We start from the raw sequence: 19149 nt of genomic DNA, 5'->3' as shown, positions 1-19149 counted from the left end.
ATTTGAAATAACTTACTAGCGTAGCATATTATCAGATTTCGAGCATAGTTCTATTGCAAAAACAACCTTTAACATAACCAAAAATATTAACAACTCATAACAACCTTTAAAATTATATCCTATTAAGTATATCTTTTGATAGTGACACCGCATCCTTCTTATTAAATAAACCAACAAGAATTAGAGTGACCATGAACCGGTGATAAAATTACTATAAAATGGGGGAAGGCAAAAAGGATACTTACAATAATACTTTCACCAATCAAAAAAGCATGATGCCCACTTATTCAAAGCCTAGGAAATTGCAAAAGCTACACAAAAGAGCAACACAATTAGTGGAATAACAAAGATCTCTCTCATTAGTAAAGAAAATTTCAAAATCTTCCCACAACTTTTGTGGTTTTTGCTTAATGAGTAATAGAATTAAGAGAAATGTAGTGCCCAATGAACAATAGAAACAAGAATAATTTTTAGAAAGTTTCCTAACAAGAAGCATGCAACTAAGCTTCCTTAATGTTAATCCTCCATTAGTATTATACTGGAATGTACTACCTAATAGTTCAAGTGAAACAGAGGGATTTATGAATGAGTAGTGTTAAATGCTAGGGATATGCGTTGATTCTAAGTAAGTTGATTATGTGTGTGAAGGTGTAAGGGTGAAGTAAAGATGATATGAATTCTTGTTTACAAACCAAGTGTATGTGGATGCTTTAGGTTTCTGTTCCTCATATCATATTATTCAACATTTCTCAATGTGAATGCCACATATATTCCTATTTCTAGGATGCATGCGTTGGTCACATAAAGTAGTAAAGCACAAGTATTTTTATCTTTAAATATATTGTGCATTCTGACTCAATTCGTTCTCTAGTTATCCTATCCTCTCGAATAGTTTAACTAATTTATAACTTCAAGTGATCAAGATGATTAAAGCTTGAAACTTAAGTATGCAACAAGTCAGGAATGTGTCAATCACATATAATGGAATGTAAACAAAGAGACAAGAGTGGATGGATCAAATGTAAGATTGAATTTTCAAGATAGAAACTGTTTTTCAACGATCACAGTTAATCGCATGGAATGAAAAACGGAAGTGAAATGAAAGAAAGGGGAGAAATCAAGCCACAAAGTTCAATCTCTTGTCTTCTTTAGCTTGATTTAAATGCGTGTGCAACTAACTTGGTGAAGAAATGATGAAGAATTCCCTCTTGAGCTTGGTCTTTAACAACTCTCCTTAATCAACGTTGACAATGGTTCTTTTCCTCCTATATCCTTCTTGTGACAACAGAGCAACTACGATCTAAGTTCTATGGTTTCTCTAAGAACTGTATCCCCTTGCTTTGGTTGCAAGTCTTCTTATTTATAGGCGTTTTTCATAGCACTTGTGACAAGACAACATTAATTTCCATGTCCTGGCCAGTCGCTTGTTAGTTCAGATGCTTTTTAGGCACTGGCAGTCAGATGCCCATACTTGCAAGTGGTGATTTGATAGAAAGAGCGCAAGCCAATGTATCTTCCAGGGCACCACGAGGCCAAGCATGAATCTCACGGCGTGAACATTCAGGGAGAAACGTGAGTGTAATCATTGTGTTTAGTTTACTTAGAAAAAAACACAGCTAAGAATTTTAACTAAGTGACTGTTTAGGTTTGCCCAAGAGTAACTTTTACTTTGTATAGTTGAACAACTTTTGATCATCATCCATTAAACTCTTTAACGAAGTATTTGACCAACTGTCGCATGCTTGCAGAAAATCTATCTAATTCACCTTTCCAAGTAGGTTCCCAGGTAGGGGTGTTCCGTTTCTGTCAGCTTAAGTACCCCAGCCTAGACAGAACCTGCCTTAGACAAAAGGTCCCTTATAGATAGATTTAATACAATTTTAATCTTTTATACCAATCAATTTAATCCTAGTAAACCGATTTAAAAAGATTAAATAGATTGCTAATCCCATTAGATACTTGAACTCAGGTCTATCTCAATCCAAAAGTTCACCCTAAATTCGCATGCAACTCTTTCTTATTGATTTTAGTTCTGTGAAGATCTTTTTCTTCCTTCAAATTCAACTGCAATCTACTCCCCCACTGATCGTAAACCACCAGAAGATCTTCCTTATTATCCTCTAGGACCTTAGATTGAGTTGTGACACTCAAAACATGCTAGAATAAGAGAATTTTGGAAAAGAATATGACTGATTTTTCACATAAACTAAAGAACCCTTATTCAATATGGAATTTTAGAAAAATCCAACTGTTTGCATGCATTCCCTCAACTGAAGCTTGAGTGTAATATTCAACCTCAACATGCTACGAGTCTTCATTTGATATTGACTCATGCAAACACCATTCGAAGGGAGAATGTTTATAGTAAGTGGGTGAAGGGTGTGTGTCAACACGTCCTACGATTTCTATCGTTGGTCCGCACTGTGAGATCATTCTTGCACTCCCTCGTGGCGGTGGCGCCCTGGGAGTGTCCCCCTTCAGATGGGTTTTGTGCAGTTGGTCAATATTAAGGTGAACTCCAGAAATGGATAGGATCACTTTAGTTTTTGCCCCAATTAGATTTTTTTCCCTTTGGATTAGTTGCTTGGGGCGGAACTCTAGGGCTTAAAGTAGCGGGTCACACTTACGGGAAATTGTTAAGTAAGTTAATGATTTCTTGACCAAATCAATGATGGCTAGTCGTTATAGGAGCAGGAGTTATTCTGGTATTAATGGCTAATTGAGAATGTCTCAATTCAGAAGAGGGATGAATTGACCATCCTTCGGTGGCTTTTGTCCTAAACCTTTGAAACGTCATTGCGAAACTAGATGTCACACGGGGTTCATGTAAGTTTTGCTAAACCGTATTGGATGTTGTATGTTTTTCAATGGGTATTTGTTTAAAACCTAACGTAGGTCAATGTGTTTTTGTTTTCAGCAACATGTTTGTTTTTCCGTTAAATGCCTCTAGTTTGATCGATTACATACAGTGGAAAGAATCTTGTAAAACGTATTTCATGGTAAACGACCTTGAGTTTGTCATGGTTGAGGAGTGTCCTCAAGTCCCGACCCTTGATGCACCGTGAAGTGTTCGTAATGCATATGAGGTATGGATGAAGGCTAATTCATTGGCCCGACTTCACATATTGGCTTGCATACCTGATGTTTTGGCCAAAAGGGTTGAAAACATGGTCATTGCACGCGAGATCATGGACTCGTTGCAAGACTTGTTTGAACATCAGTTCTTAATTTTCAAGCATAGAGGGATGGATGACAATACCAGTAGTGTCAGTTCCCAAGTTAAACTCCAGGAAGAGAAAGCAAGTATTGCTGACTCTGTCAAAGTTCATCGACAAGAAGTGTTCTCTGAAATGGAACTTGGAGCTTATTTAGGTTCTGATACTAATCCCACTACTCTCCAAAAGAGGAGGATGTCTAAGGACAGTAAATATGATTTATTGGTCTTGGAGACGTGTTTGGTAGAGAATGATGATTCTGCCTGGATCCCTGATTCGGGTGCTACTAACCACGTCAGTTCCTTTTACCAAGGATTTAGTTCCTGGAAAACGTTGCCACAGGGAGAGATGACTTTTCGAGTCGGTACGGTGAGGTTGTTTCAGCTATTGTAGGCAGGCTGAAGTTATTTTTGGAAAAGAAACGTTATCTGTTATTGGATAATGTTTTTGTAGTTCCTCATATCAAGAGGAACTTAATTTTGGTTTCTTGTCTCATTAAACAAGGTTATACTGTCTCATTTTCTGAGAGTAAAGTGTTTATTTCCAAGAATGTGATGGAGATTGGTTTTGGTTCAATGGAAAATAACTTATATGTACTAAGGTTGTTAGTCATAAAAGCCTTGTTTAACACTAAAATGTTCAGTATGACAACAACAGCCAAAAGACCAAAGGTTTCTCCTAAGGAAAACGCCCATCTTTGACATCTAAGGTTAAGTCACATCAACCTCAATAGGATTGAGAAGTTGGTGAAATGTGAACTTCTAAAGAGTTTAGAAGAAAACTCCTTGTCGGTGTGTGAATCATGCCTCGAAGGCAAGATGACCAAACGACTTTTTACTGGAAAAGGTTACAGAGCCAAGGAAGCCGAGCTTGTACATTCTGATCTCTGTGATCCGATGAGTGTTAAGGCTCGAGGTGGGTATAAATATTTCATCTCTTTCATAGATGATTATTCAAGGTACGAGTATCTCTACCTAATGCAACGTAAGTCTGAAGCCCTTGACAAGTTCAAGGAGTTTAAAGCTGAAGTTGAAAACTTATTAGGTAAGAAGATAAAAGTACTACGATCTGATCGTGGTGGAGAGTATATGGACCTCAAATTCCAGAACTATATGATAGAACATGGAATTACGTCCCAACTCTCGGCCCCAGGTACACCTCAATAGAATGGTGTATTAGAAAGAAGAAACAGAACTTTGTTGGATATGGTCGGTCTATGATGAGTTATGCTCGTCTTCCAGACTCGTTTTTGGGGTTTTGCAGTGGAAACTGCATGCTACATTCTGAATAACATCCCCTCAAAAAATATTTCTGAAACACCTTTTAAGATGTGGAGAGGCCGTAAAGGTAGTTTATGCCACTTCCAAATTTGGGGGGTGTCCGACCCATGTGCTTATGACTAACCCGAAGAAGTTGGAACCGCGTTCGAAAGTTTGCCTCTTTATAGGCTACCCTGGGGAAACGAGGGGTGGATACTTCTATGATCTGAGTGAGAATAAAATGTTTGTTTCTACAAATGCTATCTTCTTGGAAGAAGACCATATCATGGATCATAAGCCACAAAGTAAGCTTGTTTTACATGAGATTTCTAGTAAGACTGAGACTACTGAGGGTTCAACAAGAGTTGTTGAACAGACTGACAGATCAACAAGAGTTATTGAGGTTGGTACATCTAGTCAACCAGCTCAAGAGTTGACACTGCCTCGATGTAGTGGGAGGGTTATGAACCTACCAGATTGCTACATGGGTTTGACTGAAGCCTAGAACGTCATTTATAATGATGGGGTCAATGATCCATTGTCTTTTAAGCAAGCAACGGAGGATATTGATAAGGATGAGTGGATTAAGGCCATGAACTAGGAAATGGAGTCTATGTACTTCAATCAAGTCTGGGAGCTTGTGGATCAGCCTGATGGGGTAAAACCTATAGGGTGTAAGTGGATCTACAAGCGAAAACGAGGTGTAGATGGAAAGGTGCAAACCTTTAAGGCTAGACTTGTGGCAAAGGGTTATATCCAGGTTGAGGGAGTGGACTATGAGGAAACTTTCTCACATGTTGTCATGCTCAAGTCTATCAGGATACTCCTGCCCATAGTCACATTTTATGACTATGAGATATGGCAAATGGACATCAAGACTGCCTTTCTTAATGTTAATCTTGATGAGACCATCTACATGGCTCAACTAGAGGGATTCGTAGTTCCAGATCAAGAGCAAAGAGTTTGCAAGCTTAATAGGTCCATTTATGGGTTGAAACAAGCGTCTAGATTGTGGAAAATTAGATTTGGTCAAATCATTTGGCTTTGATCAGAATGTTGATTAACCTTGTGTTTACAACAAGATCATCAACAACTAAGTAGCTTTCTTGGTACTGTATGTGGATGATATCCTACTCATTGGGAGTGATGTAGGGTTTCTGACTGACATTAAGAAGTGGCTAGCTGCCCAGTTCTAGTGAGGCATAGTATGTTCTAGGGATCCAGATCATTCGAGATCGTAAGAGACAAGAGGTTAGCCCTATCTCAGGCATCGTACATCATCAAATGTTGTTCACATACAGGATGTAGGATTCCAAGAGGGGTTTGTTACCCTTCAGACATGGAATCATTTTGTCTAAGAATCAATGTCCTAAGATACCTCAAGAGATTGAGAAGATGAGACGGATTCCCTATGCTTCAATTGTTGGAGGCTTATTGTATGCAATGTTGTGTACCATACCTGACATTTGTTACGTAGTAGGGATTGTCAGTCGTTATTAGTCCAATTCAGGATTAGATCACTGGACGACGATCAAAACAATCCTCAAGTATCTTCGGAGAATGAGGGACTACATGCTCGTGTATGGAGATAAGGATCTGATCCTTACAGGATACATAGACTCTGACTTTCAGATAGATAGAAATTCTCGTAAATCGACATTGGGGTCAATGTTCACTCTGAATGAAAGGGGCTGTAGTGTGACGAAGCATCAAGTAAAGATGCATCGCTGACTTCACTATAGAAGCTGATAACGGGCAGAAATGCACGTTATTACAGTGCTAAGTTATTAAACAATGAAGGTTTGTGTTGATAAAATATGTTAGATTGCGTCCATAAAGCATTAAGTTCATAACATTGCGGTCGCATGCGTCCATCGCATAGAAACAGTTAACTTTTGTGTTTTTATGCAGAATATGCGTTGACACAAGGCGGAAAGCGTGATCACAAGAAATCAACGGACGAGCACAGCATTACCACAAGGCTTTGCAGTGATTTGTGCTCGTAAACATCTGCTCAAGAAGGATTGCCGCATAGAGTCGCCGCAACTTGGTGGGCGCATCTGGGTGAAAGGCATAATTAATCACGATGGGACAGAAAGCTGATGACGGTCGAATCCGAATTAAGTTGACAAGCCGCTAACGATAACAAGTACACTCATCTTTTTGGTGACAAATATTCGGTGCATCGATCAGAGAATTAAAGCCATCCCATCTGTACAATCATAAGAGAGAAGTCGTCTTCCACCCCGTAGCTCTATAAATACCGAAGGCAACCTTCAGAAGAGAAGTTCGAACACTTAGAGAATTTTCCTTTAGAATAGCTTTGTCCATAGTTTTCCTTTTATCTTAAGGAGGAGTGAGAGAAGAGAAGAGACGCAGGAAGATCGCTCAGAGAAACTCGAGAGAGAACCCGGAGGCGTAGAAAGCAGAGAGCGGGCTGACTCTCGCGAGAGCGAGACTATCTTTTGAACAAGAATAGAAAAGACAGTGTAAAAGCCTGGAAAACAAGAGATTGCTACCAGGCTATTTATTTTCTTCTTGCATTGTTATTTTGTATTTCAACTCTACATACTATAAAATGGAATTTCTTTATCTACATATGTTCACTCTCTTAGCACGCATGAGTAGCTAAACTTATCGAATGGATTGAGAAGAACTAAGCTAACATAACCTAGGATCTTCATCGCATGCGATTATCTTGTTTTATGTTGTGCCCAACACCCCTTTAGAGTTACTCGAGAGAGAGTCTAAAGAAAGAACCTAAAGACTCGAGAGAGCTAGGTTAGAATCTAGACTCGAGAGAGCAAGATTAGATCTGCATAAGCAAGAGATAGAGACTTAGAGATAAGCTTTGTCTGTCAACCTGCATCGCATGCACCCTAGAGATATGTATGATATTATGTGGTCGCCTTATTTGTGTGTGTCATTTTGTCATCGCATAAATAAGAATAAAGGCTTATGTGTAGGTCTTATAGACTTATCGCATATATTGCATGCGTTCTAGCATTAGAAGCCATAGCATTCACGTCGAGAGATGGTTTACTATTGTATGTGTGTTACATGGTCACATAGCATGAAAGCATCCTAGGAAATGTTAACCGAATCCCTTCTCAACCCGTTCACCGCATACTCATCGCATTTTCCGTATTATCAACTCTTTTTGAAACTCCGCCACATTTGTTTATTTTTATTACCGCAAACAACAAACCAAACAACTATTTGAGTTACCGGTTACCGCAAAGTCTTTTGAAAAATTATCACCGCATGCCGTTTTCCCAAGTCCCTGAGTTCGACCCTGGACTTACCAGGAAACTCAGTGGGGTTTATACTTGGATTCCACTGAGAAAACTTGTTGCTCAATGTAATTCCATCATCGCATTTCATTCCATATTTTCACCGCATAAAATAACGCATCAGAAGCCGAATACGTAGCTGCTTGTGAAGCAGCTAAGAAGGCTGTTTAGCTAAGGAAATTCTTTACAGATTTGGAAGTTGTTCCAAATATGGATTTTCCGATCACTCTTTATTGTGATAACATCGGGGTTGTGGTAAATTCGAAGGAACCTCGAAGTCCTCATCGTGGCAAGCATATCGAACGGAAATACCACTTGATCAAGGAGATTGTGCATCGTGGTGATGTGATAGTCACGAAGATCGCGTCGGAGCACAATGTTGCTAATCCATTTATAGAGGCGCTCACGGCTAAAGTGCTCAAGGGTCATCTGGAATCTCTTGGTCTACGGGACATGCGTCATCTTGTCTAGGGTACGTGGGAGATGATACTGGTACTGGGGTATAGAGTATGCCCTAGTTTATTGTATATTGTACTTGTATTTATCTTGTATTGTACATTAGTCTTTCAAGACATTAGGACAAGTGGGAGATTGTTGGGATTGGTGCCTTAATTCTCCCGGAATCTCGTAGTTTGTAAACTGTACACATTGTTATGAATAAAATAAGAGTTATTTTATTTGGCATTTACTCATATCCAATAAACAAAGCTCCATGGTTATTGTATGTAAACTTAAGCATGTATATGAGATATACAAGTGGATCTTGTCTTAAGTGATAACCTAAAAAGGTCTGTAGTATAAGGATTAAGGAGGGATACCTGATCCTAGTGACATTATGGATACGATCCGCTTTGTAGAGGTTTGCAAGTGTTGTGAACTACTACAGATGGTAGATCCTAACCATTCATGTGGAGACATGCGAGCGGCGTGTCCTATACAAAGAGTTTGTATAACACCAGACCACGAGATGACTAGTCTCTTTATATAACGTCATTGATACTTGAGACTTACATCTCACCTAAACGACCATAGGTGACATGACCTCAATCCTGAGTGTTTTGGGAATTCCTTTCTTTGAGGGCAGTCCTTTGATTAGTATGGGTGAAAGTGGCCAGATTGTCAACTCAACATGCCTACCTTTTTGGGGATTTTTCTGATTTGGGAGATGGGAACTCAGTTACACAAGATGGAATTCACTCTTTCCGCGAAGTAGGGGTAAGTAGATAGATTACTTCCTTAAGGGCTGATTCTGAGTCTTGAACATAATGGCCACAACTTCTTTTTGGAAAAGAGGACTCAGTCATAGTAGGACTATGACTTATATTCATTAGAGGGATCAGTGGTACTTAAGGACTTAGATGTAACTATAGAGGCATAACGGTTATTGGCCTAACTGTACTTACGAGCAATCTGTAAAGGATTATCACACTGTTGATTGGTTGATATGGACACAAAATATATCTGTAGTAAGGAGAGTGCAGTTGTCAGTCTTTAATGGAGTGCCTGGCAGTTAACAGATGGTGGATCCCGTGACTAAAGAGTTCAATCAGTTATTCACGTACCGTTGGAGCTTCAAACTACAGGTCCATAAGGTCCCCTTGGTAGCTCAATGGATTCAAGTTAAGAATCAGTTCTTGGGGTTGATTTGAAATGTTCAAATTGACAAGAGGTAATACGATTATATATGATATGATCGGTGTGATGTATGAGATACATCCAGTGGAGGATTAATGTAAATGAGATCTATATTAAGTACCATGAAATAGAAAAAGAGCTATAGTTTATATGTTTCATGAGATGAAATATTAAAACTACAGGTTATAAATATAATATGGTAAGTTGGTTATCATATATATTTATAATAATATTAATTATTGGATAATTATCACTTTTTCTCTAATAAGCAATTGAGTGGAAGGTTATTGGTGGTTTTATGATAACCGTGAGATAAAAGGGAAAACGTTTGCCTAAATTTAGTAAGATTTTGAGATTTGCTAGAGAGTTGCTATTCTCATAAATCACTCACGGAAAGACTTCAAGTGAATTGGATTCACTAAACGGTAGCTGAAAAGAAACTAATCAATCGTGGAGTGACACTACATGATAGTTCACTTAGCTGATCATCTTCTAAACGATCGCGGGGCTTTTGCTATACGATAGCTTGACTTTTTCTAAACGATTGAGCATTCGTCTATACGATAGACTTTTGTCATCTCCCACTTGCTCAATCGTTTACACGATTGTTACTCCTCCGGTCTCTTCTTCTAACCAAGTCCACACAGAGCCCACACTTCTGGATTATCACACCGAGAATACCAAGGTAGCCATTGTGGTGGTGTCTAACTCAACTTGACTGAGTCGAGGTTTTGGAGGTCGTTCGTTGAGTTCGTGAGCTTGGAGATCGGTGTGTTCGAGTTTATTGGTTGATCGTGCTGTGTTGCAGTCATAGTGTTCAAGCATTTGTGTATTGCTGTTTTGGAGATTGAACGAGCATTCGTGATCGAGGGAGTTTGAAGATGAGTCTTCAAAGGTATGATATTTTATCCCTTGATGTTCTAAATCTTAAAGCATGTTGTAATTTCGTATTGTGTATGACCTATAAGTTTCCATTTTTGTGACTGTAATTGTTATTGTTCAATTTCGAATGGAATTTGGAACGATCATTTCGTTGCTCATGAAAATCCTCATGTCTGATTTCCTTTACTTGGTATTCTCTAGGTGAGAAGCCAGGAGGATGTGGGGCTCTGACTATTTTGGATGAGGGAGATTGAGAGATTGAGAGAAGATAGGAGATAGTAGTTGGGAGAGATTGATTGATTTTACAGAACCCTTCTGTAAAACACAAAGAGGAAAAAGATGAAGCAACTGTTCAACCCCCTCCCACTATCATGTTGTAGAGAGAAAAAGGAGGAGAGAGTTACAACTCCCTCCCTAAAACTATTTAAAAAAAACAAAAATCAAAATAATAAATCAAAATAATTTTAATAAAAACTTTAATATATAATTATATGATAACCATTTTATCATATAAAATATATTAAACTATATGTTATATCAAATATAATATATAACCTATAATTTAATATTGTATCTAATACAATATATCCTACAGTTAATTCTCTCAACAATGATATTTAATATAAATCTCATTTATATTAAATTTAGTTATATGAATCCAATTTCATATAATTCGGGATGTATATGACAGATGGGTCAAGGCTAATGATATAGCCTGTGCTTATATCCTCGCCAGCTTAACTGATGTGTTGACAAAAAAAGCATGAAGATATGAGTACTGCTAAAAAGATTATAGAATCTTTACGAGGGATGCCATTAAGCATGTTTACAACAGTCGCATTAAAGTAGGGACCAATGTTTTTTAACATGTCCTGGACATGATGGTCCACTTTCATATGGCAGAAGTAAACGGTACTGTCATGAACGAGAGAAGTCAAGTTGGTTTTTTTCTAGAATCTCTTCTAAAGATTTTTCTGCAATTCTAAATGCATTAATGAATAAAATTTGACTACTCTACTCGATGAGCTACAGGCTTACCAAATAATGTTAAGAACAAAGGGTTTGATGCCAGAAGTAAATGTTACTACTGTCGAGAAGTGAGGAATGTCCTCCAAGCCTGAAGTTGCTTCCTCTTCAAAAGTAAGAGTATTTTTGTGAAGAAAGGCTAAGGGAAAGGGAAGAAGAATCCTACTGGATTGAAAAGCAATGATAGCGCTGCAAAGGGAAATGTTTCCACTGCAACGAAGAAGGGCACTGGAGGAGACACTGCCTTCAATATCTTGTCGAGAAGAGAGCAGAGAAAAGGTAACCAGGCGAGACATTTGCTCAACTCATCCAGTGGGAGAAGTTGCTACTTGTTTTTAATTGTTAAAACTTGTAGAGAACAAATTGTATATATTTTTGTGATAAATGAAATGTTCATTTTCAAAAATTATGTTTGTTCTAGCAACATCGGTTGAGAATCAAATTGTTAAATGCCATTTGTAGATATTCAGATATTTAAATGGCTAGATCAAACTATAGAAAGTTTAAAAATTTCTAGATCTGACTGTTAACAAAGAGTTGTTGAGACAGATCAGATGCATCTTGCTCAAAGAGTTTAGAGTAACTCAATGTAGTGGGAGGAAAGTGTGCTTCCTGGCCATTATTGAGATTAAGATGCAATTCCCTTATAATTTTATCTAAATCCTATTGTATACTAAAATGTTTACAATAATTCTCTCGGCTAAAGTGTTTGAGAATTACCTAGTAGGACTAGGAATACCAGATAACCTAGGGCATGTGGGAGAAATACCGGGTATAGAGATATCAAATGGTAAAAGATGGGTATGGGATGCCCTAGTTTATTGTATTTCTCTATAAAACTCAGAAACTCAGTCTTATATATCAGATGTATAAGTTACCACTAGAGTTTTAGTCCAAGTGGGAGTTTGTTGGGTTTTATGTCCTAAAACTCGTGGTATGTAAACAATGGAGCTTATTTTGAAAATTCAATAAATGTGTTATTGAATAGATCTATTGCTTGAATAGAAATCCAATAAACCTAAAAATCCCTTGACTATTGGATGAGTACTTGAACTTTATGTGGAGACATAAAGGTGGATCAGGTTCGAGTAAATAGTCAAAATGATCTATAGTACATGGATAAGGTTAGGTACCTTATTCTGATAACACTATTAGATACGGCCTGCTCTATAGTTGTTACAAGGAGTTGTAAAGTGCTACAAATGAAGTGATCCTAATTCGTTCAAGTTGGACATGAGAAGTGTGGGTGTCCTTGTGCAAAAGAGTTTGTACAAGATCGGACCACGGAATGAGTCACTCTTACTTTATAACGTTGTTTACTGTTTAAGATTGACTATTTCAAAGCGATGACCTAGGTAACTTGACCTTAATCCTGAGCTAACTATGAACTCCTGTTTATCTAGGATTGCCCTTAGATTTGCATAGGTGAGGGTTGGCTCAACAGCGTCGGCCCAATATGACTTCCATTTCAGGGGTAAGACTGGATAGATAGCTGGGGACATAGGGTGCAAGAGGGAATTCACTCCTACCCGCTTTAGGGATAGTAGAGAGGTTGTTCCCTTAAGTGCTGATTCTGGGGCTCCGCCCTCTCATTTGGTATGAGAGGGACTCGGTTTTGTGATTGGATCACAAAACAATTGTTCATTAGGGGATCAGTGGGGACTTAAAGAACAAGAGGTAATTTTGGGGGTAAAACAGAGATTTGACCTAGTCGTTATTACGAACAACCTGTGAAGGGTTAACTTACTAATCATGGTTATATCGAGTGGGCATAATATATCTACAGTGAAGGGAGTTCAACTATGGGCTTTAGTGGAGTGACCCATTAGTTAACAAATGGGGGTTAGATCGGTCTAATGAGTTTAGCCTATTAATCTCAGATTGTTGGAGTCCATGATCTGTAGGTCCATAAGGTCCCCCTACTAGCTCGGAAATAGATTAGCTCTAGAGTAGCGTGATAAATTAATTTGAAACGTTCAAACTAGAATCAAACGGAATTGGAGAAAATATATTTAAATATGATTTAAATATATGAAGATGAATTTGTGTAAAAATTAATTTAATATTGGATATTAAATTAATTAGAATTATTTAAATTGTTTAAATAATTATTTATTAATTTTATTAGAAAATTAATTTTTGAAATTAATTTGTAAAATTAATAAATTTTGATTTTAGAAATAAAATATTATTTTAAAATCAATTTTGGATTTTTGGAAAATGGAAAAATTACACAAAATTGAAAAAATGGGTTTTTCATCTTCAACTAACTTACTTGGAACCCACCTTCTCATTTGTTTTACTCCAAGCATGAGCTGCATCCCATGCAACACATCTCTTTGCATGATAGTCTACAATATATTGAATAGATTGGAGTGAAGAAAGGGATGAGAACCGACTGAATTTTTGCTGAAAAATTCGGATGAAGAAGGTGTTCTTCAATGGGTTCTGTTTAGTGAGTTTTCTCCATATTCCCCTTGATTCCAGCTTATTTTGAGTCCCACAACTCAATCTAGAGCACCAAGAGAATAGTAGGGAAGATCTTGTGGTGGTCTACACAAGGATTCAGAGGATTTTGCAGCTAAAAATGGAGATTTCGTTGGTTCGGCCAAGGTATGTTCATGAAACCCTTTATACTCTATTTTTAGCATGTTTCTTTTTAACCAAAATTAATGAACTAGAGTGCTTATGGATCCTTATTTCTTCCACTGCGTGTTGGTGTCCATCCAACACAACGTACGATGATCCTTCACAAATTGCTCAAGTACAACTAGGCCAAAACTACCATTTTGCCCCTATAGTTACATCTAACTCCTTAAGTACCACCGATCCCTCTAATAAACAAAAAATCATAGTCTAACTATGATCAAACCCTTCTCGGGCCAGGAGAAGGTGTGGTGTCATATTGTTCAAACCCCGGAATCAACCCTTAAGGGAGCAATTTATCTACTTACCCCGACATTAAAGAATGAATGGATTTCTTCTTGTGTAGCTATGTTGCCAGTTCCCAATCAGACAAATCCCCAAAATGTTAGGCTTATTGAGTCAGTGATTTGACCATTCTCACTCATACAAATCAAAGGACCGCCTTCATAGGCAGAAGTTCACAACTCACCCAGGATTTAGGTCATGTTATCTATGGTCATCCTGGTGAAATGTAAGTCTCTATTATGAACGACGGTATATAATGAGACTAGTTATTTCATAGTTCGGTCTTATACAAACCCCTTTTTATAAAATATCCTTGCTCACATGTCTCCACATGAATAATCAAGATCAGATCATTTGTAGCACTTTACAATAATTGTAACATCTACAAAGCGGGTCACACTTGTAGTATCACCAGAATAAGGTATCCAGCCTTATCCATCTACTACAGGTTATCACTTAAATATGGTCCACTCGCATGTCTCTTCATACATGTTTAAGCTACAAGATAACCTTGGATCTTAGTTTATTGGTTTGTGGTTAATGTAACAAGATTGAAATAAAACATCATATATTTTATTAAATAAATAAGATGTATGTACAATATAATTACAAACTATAGGACCTTAGGAGATTTAGGGCATCAACTCCAAAAATTTCATAGCTTATTTTTAAAAAAGCTCTCTCAAGGCTATAAAAAAAATAATTTTCTTGTAGTAGGGAAAGTGTCAATGTACAAGAAGCCTGCGAATAATAAGTTCCCCAAGTCATACAACATGTACGGATTTCTGTTCGCTTTCTAAGTTTGTTAATTTCGTTTTATAATAATTGTTATTGGTTCTTCGACTTTATCTTGCACTAACGTTTACTTGTTTGTTTTTTAAATTGGTAGGTTTGGGCATACAAGATAGTTTTCTCCCTTAGCGGACGGGCGGCGAATAGGGTTTCCATTGATGTAATACCACACATCATATAGTGGAGTTGCACGTACTCACCTGGATTGAAGTTGATTCAGACAAGTTTTTGGTTCTCAAGTGGTAAGTCGTTCTCTAATGAGTTTTATATTATGGTATGGGTTTTAGAGTTTATGGATAATGCTTAGGGTTTATGGTTTAAGGTTTAGGGTTCTAATTTTCTTTCTTCTTGTTTACATCCAGGCCCGTATAAATGATATTATTCTAAACAATGAGAAGCCGGCCTACTTGAGTCGTACCTTGGACCTTTTGATGACTGAGGGGTATGTAGAGCATCCCCTTCCTCCGCTAAAGAATGTGTTTCGTTGTCTAGTTGAGGATGAGGGTCAAGAATGGGTTAATGGATCTGCAAAAGGTGACGATCCATTTATGGGTGGTTGTTACACAGACTCCAATCCACATATGAGTGAGTCACCTATAGGACGTTCGTAAGTGAGCGTAACACCTGATATAGTTGCACTTGCGAGGACCATAGCTAGTGGATCACGTACGACATGTGAGTATAGTCAGCACTTACAGCGCTTGGAGGGAAAGTTGGATCGTATGGAGTCATCCTTTACGACTGAACTGAAGGCCATTAAGGATATGTTGATACTTATCATAAAGGCAGATTGCATTTGACAATGTTCGATTATTATTTTTGTTGTTTTAAATTATTTAATTTACATTATTCCTAGTGTAAATTGGTTGAATTGTAGCAATACTACAATGTTGGAGAAAGTCCGTTGTTTAAAGAACCATTTGCTCGAGACCCACCTGTTGACGATCCATTTGCTCAAAAAAAGGTTACTGACCTAGAAATCTTCTACAATAGACTCTAAGGAGACAATAATCAGCTTCGTTTTTAAATGTGAGGTATGCTTCTTCTTTCTACTAGTTGCACTTGGTTCATAACTTGTTATCGAATCTGTAGACTATTCACCATTTGTTGTCGGGTTACTCTCACCCAACGGTCTTCTATTAGTCCGTGATTTTACGTTCAACACATAATCTACATCGATGTCGATCAAATGTTGGTCATTTAGTGTGTCAGCATGAGCAACTTCATCATCGACGTTAAATATGTCAACATCCTCCGCACTAATATTGACATCAGAATCGTTTGACATGTCTGCATCAAATATGGACTTTCGATTCAACATCCCATTCGTATCGTCACCCAATCTTAGTGGAATTAATTGTCATTCGACGGACTTAATGATCGTACATCAATTGAACTCACATCATACTCAGGCATAAAATCAAGGTGTAAGGGGAATGAACATACGTTTTGAGCCATTGGGATTAGAAAGGACGATGTCGTACTTCTGCTCCTATGAACTACCATTAGTACCTTAGATGCCAAAAGAGCCATTTCAGACACATCTTCACTAATTAAGAAAAAATGAAGGTCTTTTTTATTACCGATCACAAAAGCAGAGACCTTTGGCCTAACATTATATAGAAATCTTATAACCAATTCATACTCAACAGAATTTATCTCACTTATTCCATATATTTCCTGTGAAGAAGTCCTCCAATATATTCTTTCTTATCTTCCTTTCATTCGCCTCTAAAACAGACAAATATACAAGACATCCTGGAAAAAGCAAGCAAATACATATATACCAAAAAAAGTTAATAAAAATCATGACAATCTCGAGAATAAACGTTAATCTCAGTGCAAACATGCTCCCATCTCGCTCGAGATTTAATTATATCTCAACAATCTCGAGAATAATATAAACTATCTCAGGCAAGATTATTGCATTATACCTCGACATTATGTAAACAATCATGCAAACCACTTTTTTTTTTTTTAATAGCATGCATTTTAGAAACCAAACATATGAAATAAAGAAAGATGGATATGTATACATTCTTTTCGTGAATTCGTGTGAATATGAGGTTGGTGTAGGGATCGAATCCCGAGTGGAAGCATGTGAATACCTTGCATCTCGAAAATCGATTTTTGGAGAAATAAAAAAAGTATTCTAAAACATAATATATGAAGAATAAACATATGAAATAACATGCTTTGGAGAAGGGAACTAAAAGAGAACCATTCTTACCTTTGAAGATTCCCAAGCTCCACGAAAAATCCTCTCGATCTTGCCACGAACTTCTTCTCGATCGAACTTGAACACAACCATGAGAATAATCTTATTATTCTCAAGGATTACAATAGAAGGATAGGTGGTATCCAACTAATTGGAAGAGGAAGAGGTAGAAAGATTTATCTTAGAGAGTAAAGGATTTGTGTTTTTGGTGGCTAGGGTAAATCTCATCAAAATCAATTCTTTCCCTAAAAGGGCCATAAGGTAGAATTTATATGGAGAAGATTAACTCTTTCTCCAGGTCTTTTCCTATTTACCCTTGTACTTAATTAATTAAATAATATTTATTTAATTAATTAGCACATTAATTAAATAACCATTTATACATTAAATCCAATTTAACGTATATATTTAAATAATAGAAACAAACATCATATGTTTAGGTGCATCACCTCTCTATTAATTTAATTAATTAATTCTTTATTAATCTAATTCACTCAAATTAAATATTTGAATCCCATTCAAATATTTCTCTCCAACTTAACCTAAATTATAGATTACATCCATAATCAATTACATATTAATTCACATTAATATACAATTTTCTCAAATTTATTTGAACAATTCAAATCATTCCTTTTTAATATCATTTAGTGAGCTAACAAGGGGACCTGGTGGACCTGCAGATCAGAAGCTCCAACAATATGAGATTAATTGGTTAAACCCATTAACCAAATTAATCAATATTCATTAACTGTGGATACACTTTACTAAAGATCCACAACTGTACTATTCTCACTGCAGATATATTTTTGTGTCCATGGATATAGACCAATAACAGTAAGTTAGTCCTTCACGAGTGTCCATAACACCAACTAGGTCAAATTACCGTTTTACTCTTGGATTACCTTTGTATCTTTAAGTACTGGCGCTCTTCCAATGAACAACCTATTTATGGTCCAACCAATAAACAGAAACCCCACTCGAACTAATGAAAAGGTGGGGCTATTTGTTCAAGTCTCGAAGATATCACTTAAGGGAACATTTATCTACTTACCCTAAAGTCATGAAGGAACGAATTCCATCTTGTATTATTATGTTCCTAGCTCCTCACTCAATCTTGTCCCTAAAATAGTAGGTTTATTGAGTTAGCAAACTGACCACTCTTACCCATATAAATCAAAGGACAATTCTTTGTGAACAAAAGTTCGTAATACACTCAAGATTAAGACTAAGTTGTATAAGTCATTCTATTGAAATAGAAACCTAACTAGTCAACGTTGTTAATCTATTGGTTACTATTTTAAATCATCAAACAACGTTTTTAATTTAAAAAAACTATAATTATAGATTAAAACTAGAAGTACAAGTGTACAAGTTTGTTTAATTGAAAAAATTAACTTATTCTATTATTATCAATTAATTAATGATTTTAATAAATAATTTGTGATGTTAATATATATTACCAATAAAAAGAGACTTAAACAAATATAATTATGGTTATTCATAGTTTTTTTAAAAGATTATGGTTTTTCATATTAATTCATAATAATAGAATAAATTATTATATGAGCATTACTATTAATAAAATTAATTATATGTGTCAATTATAAATTTAATTTAAAATATTATAAAAAATTAAATAAATTAACCAATATCCACTGAGAAGAAAAACAAATAAAATGAAAATATAAAATGTGTAAGAGAGAAAAACCCATTGGAAATGGAGAAAACTCACCTATTTGGGTGGTTATGAAAAACCTCCATGATGAGAACTTGAAAATCCAAGGTTGAAAACTTGTACTAAACCTGATGATAAAATATTATTTCTCATTTCCATGAATCAAACAGACCATTAAAGGTGTTATTTTGAGAATGTGAAAACTTAAGGGCTATTTGGG

The sequence above is a fragment of the Benincasa hispida genome, chromosome 11, assembly GCF_027475165.1.
Source record: "Benincasa hispida cultivar pf3 chromosome 11, pf3_genome.v1.1, whole genome shotgun sequence".
Taxonomy (NCBI): domain Eukaryota; kingdom Viridiplantae; phylum Streptophyta; class Magnoliopsida; order Cucurbitales; family Cucurbitaceae; genus Benincasa; species Benincasa hispida.
The sequence above is the reverse complement of the archived record's forward strand: the minus strand, read 5'-3'. Positions refer to the sequence as shown.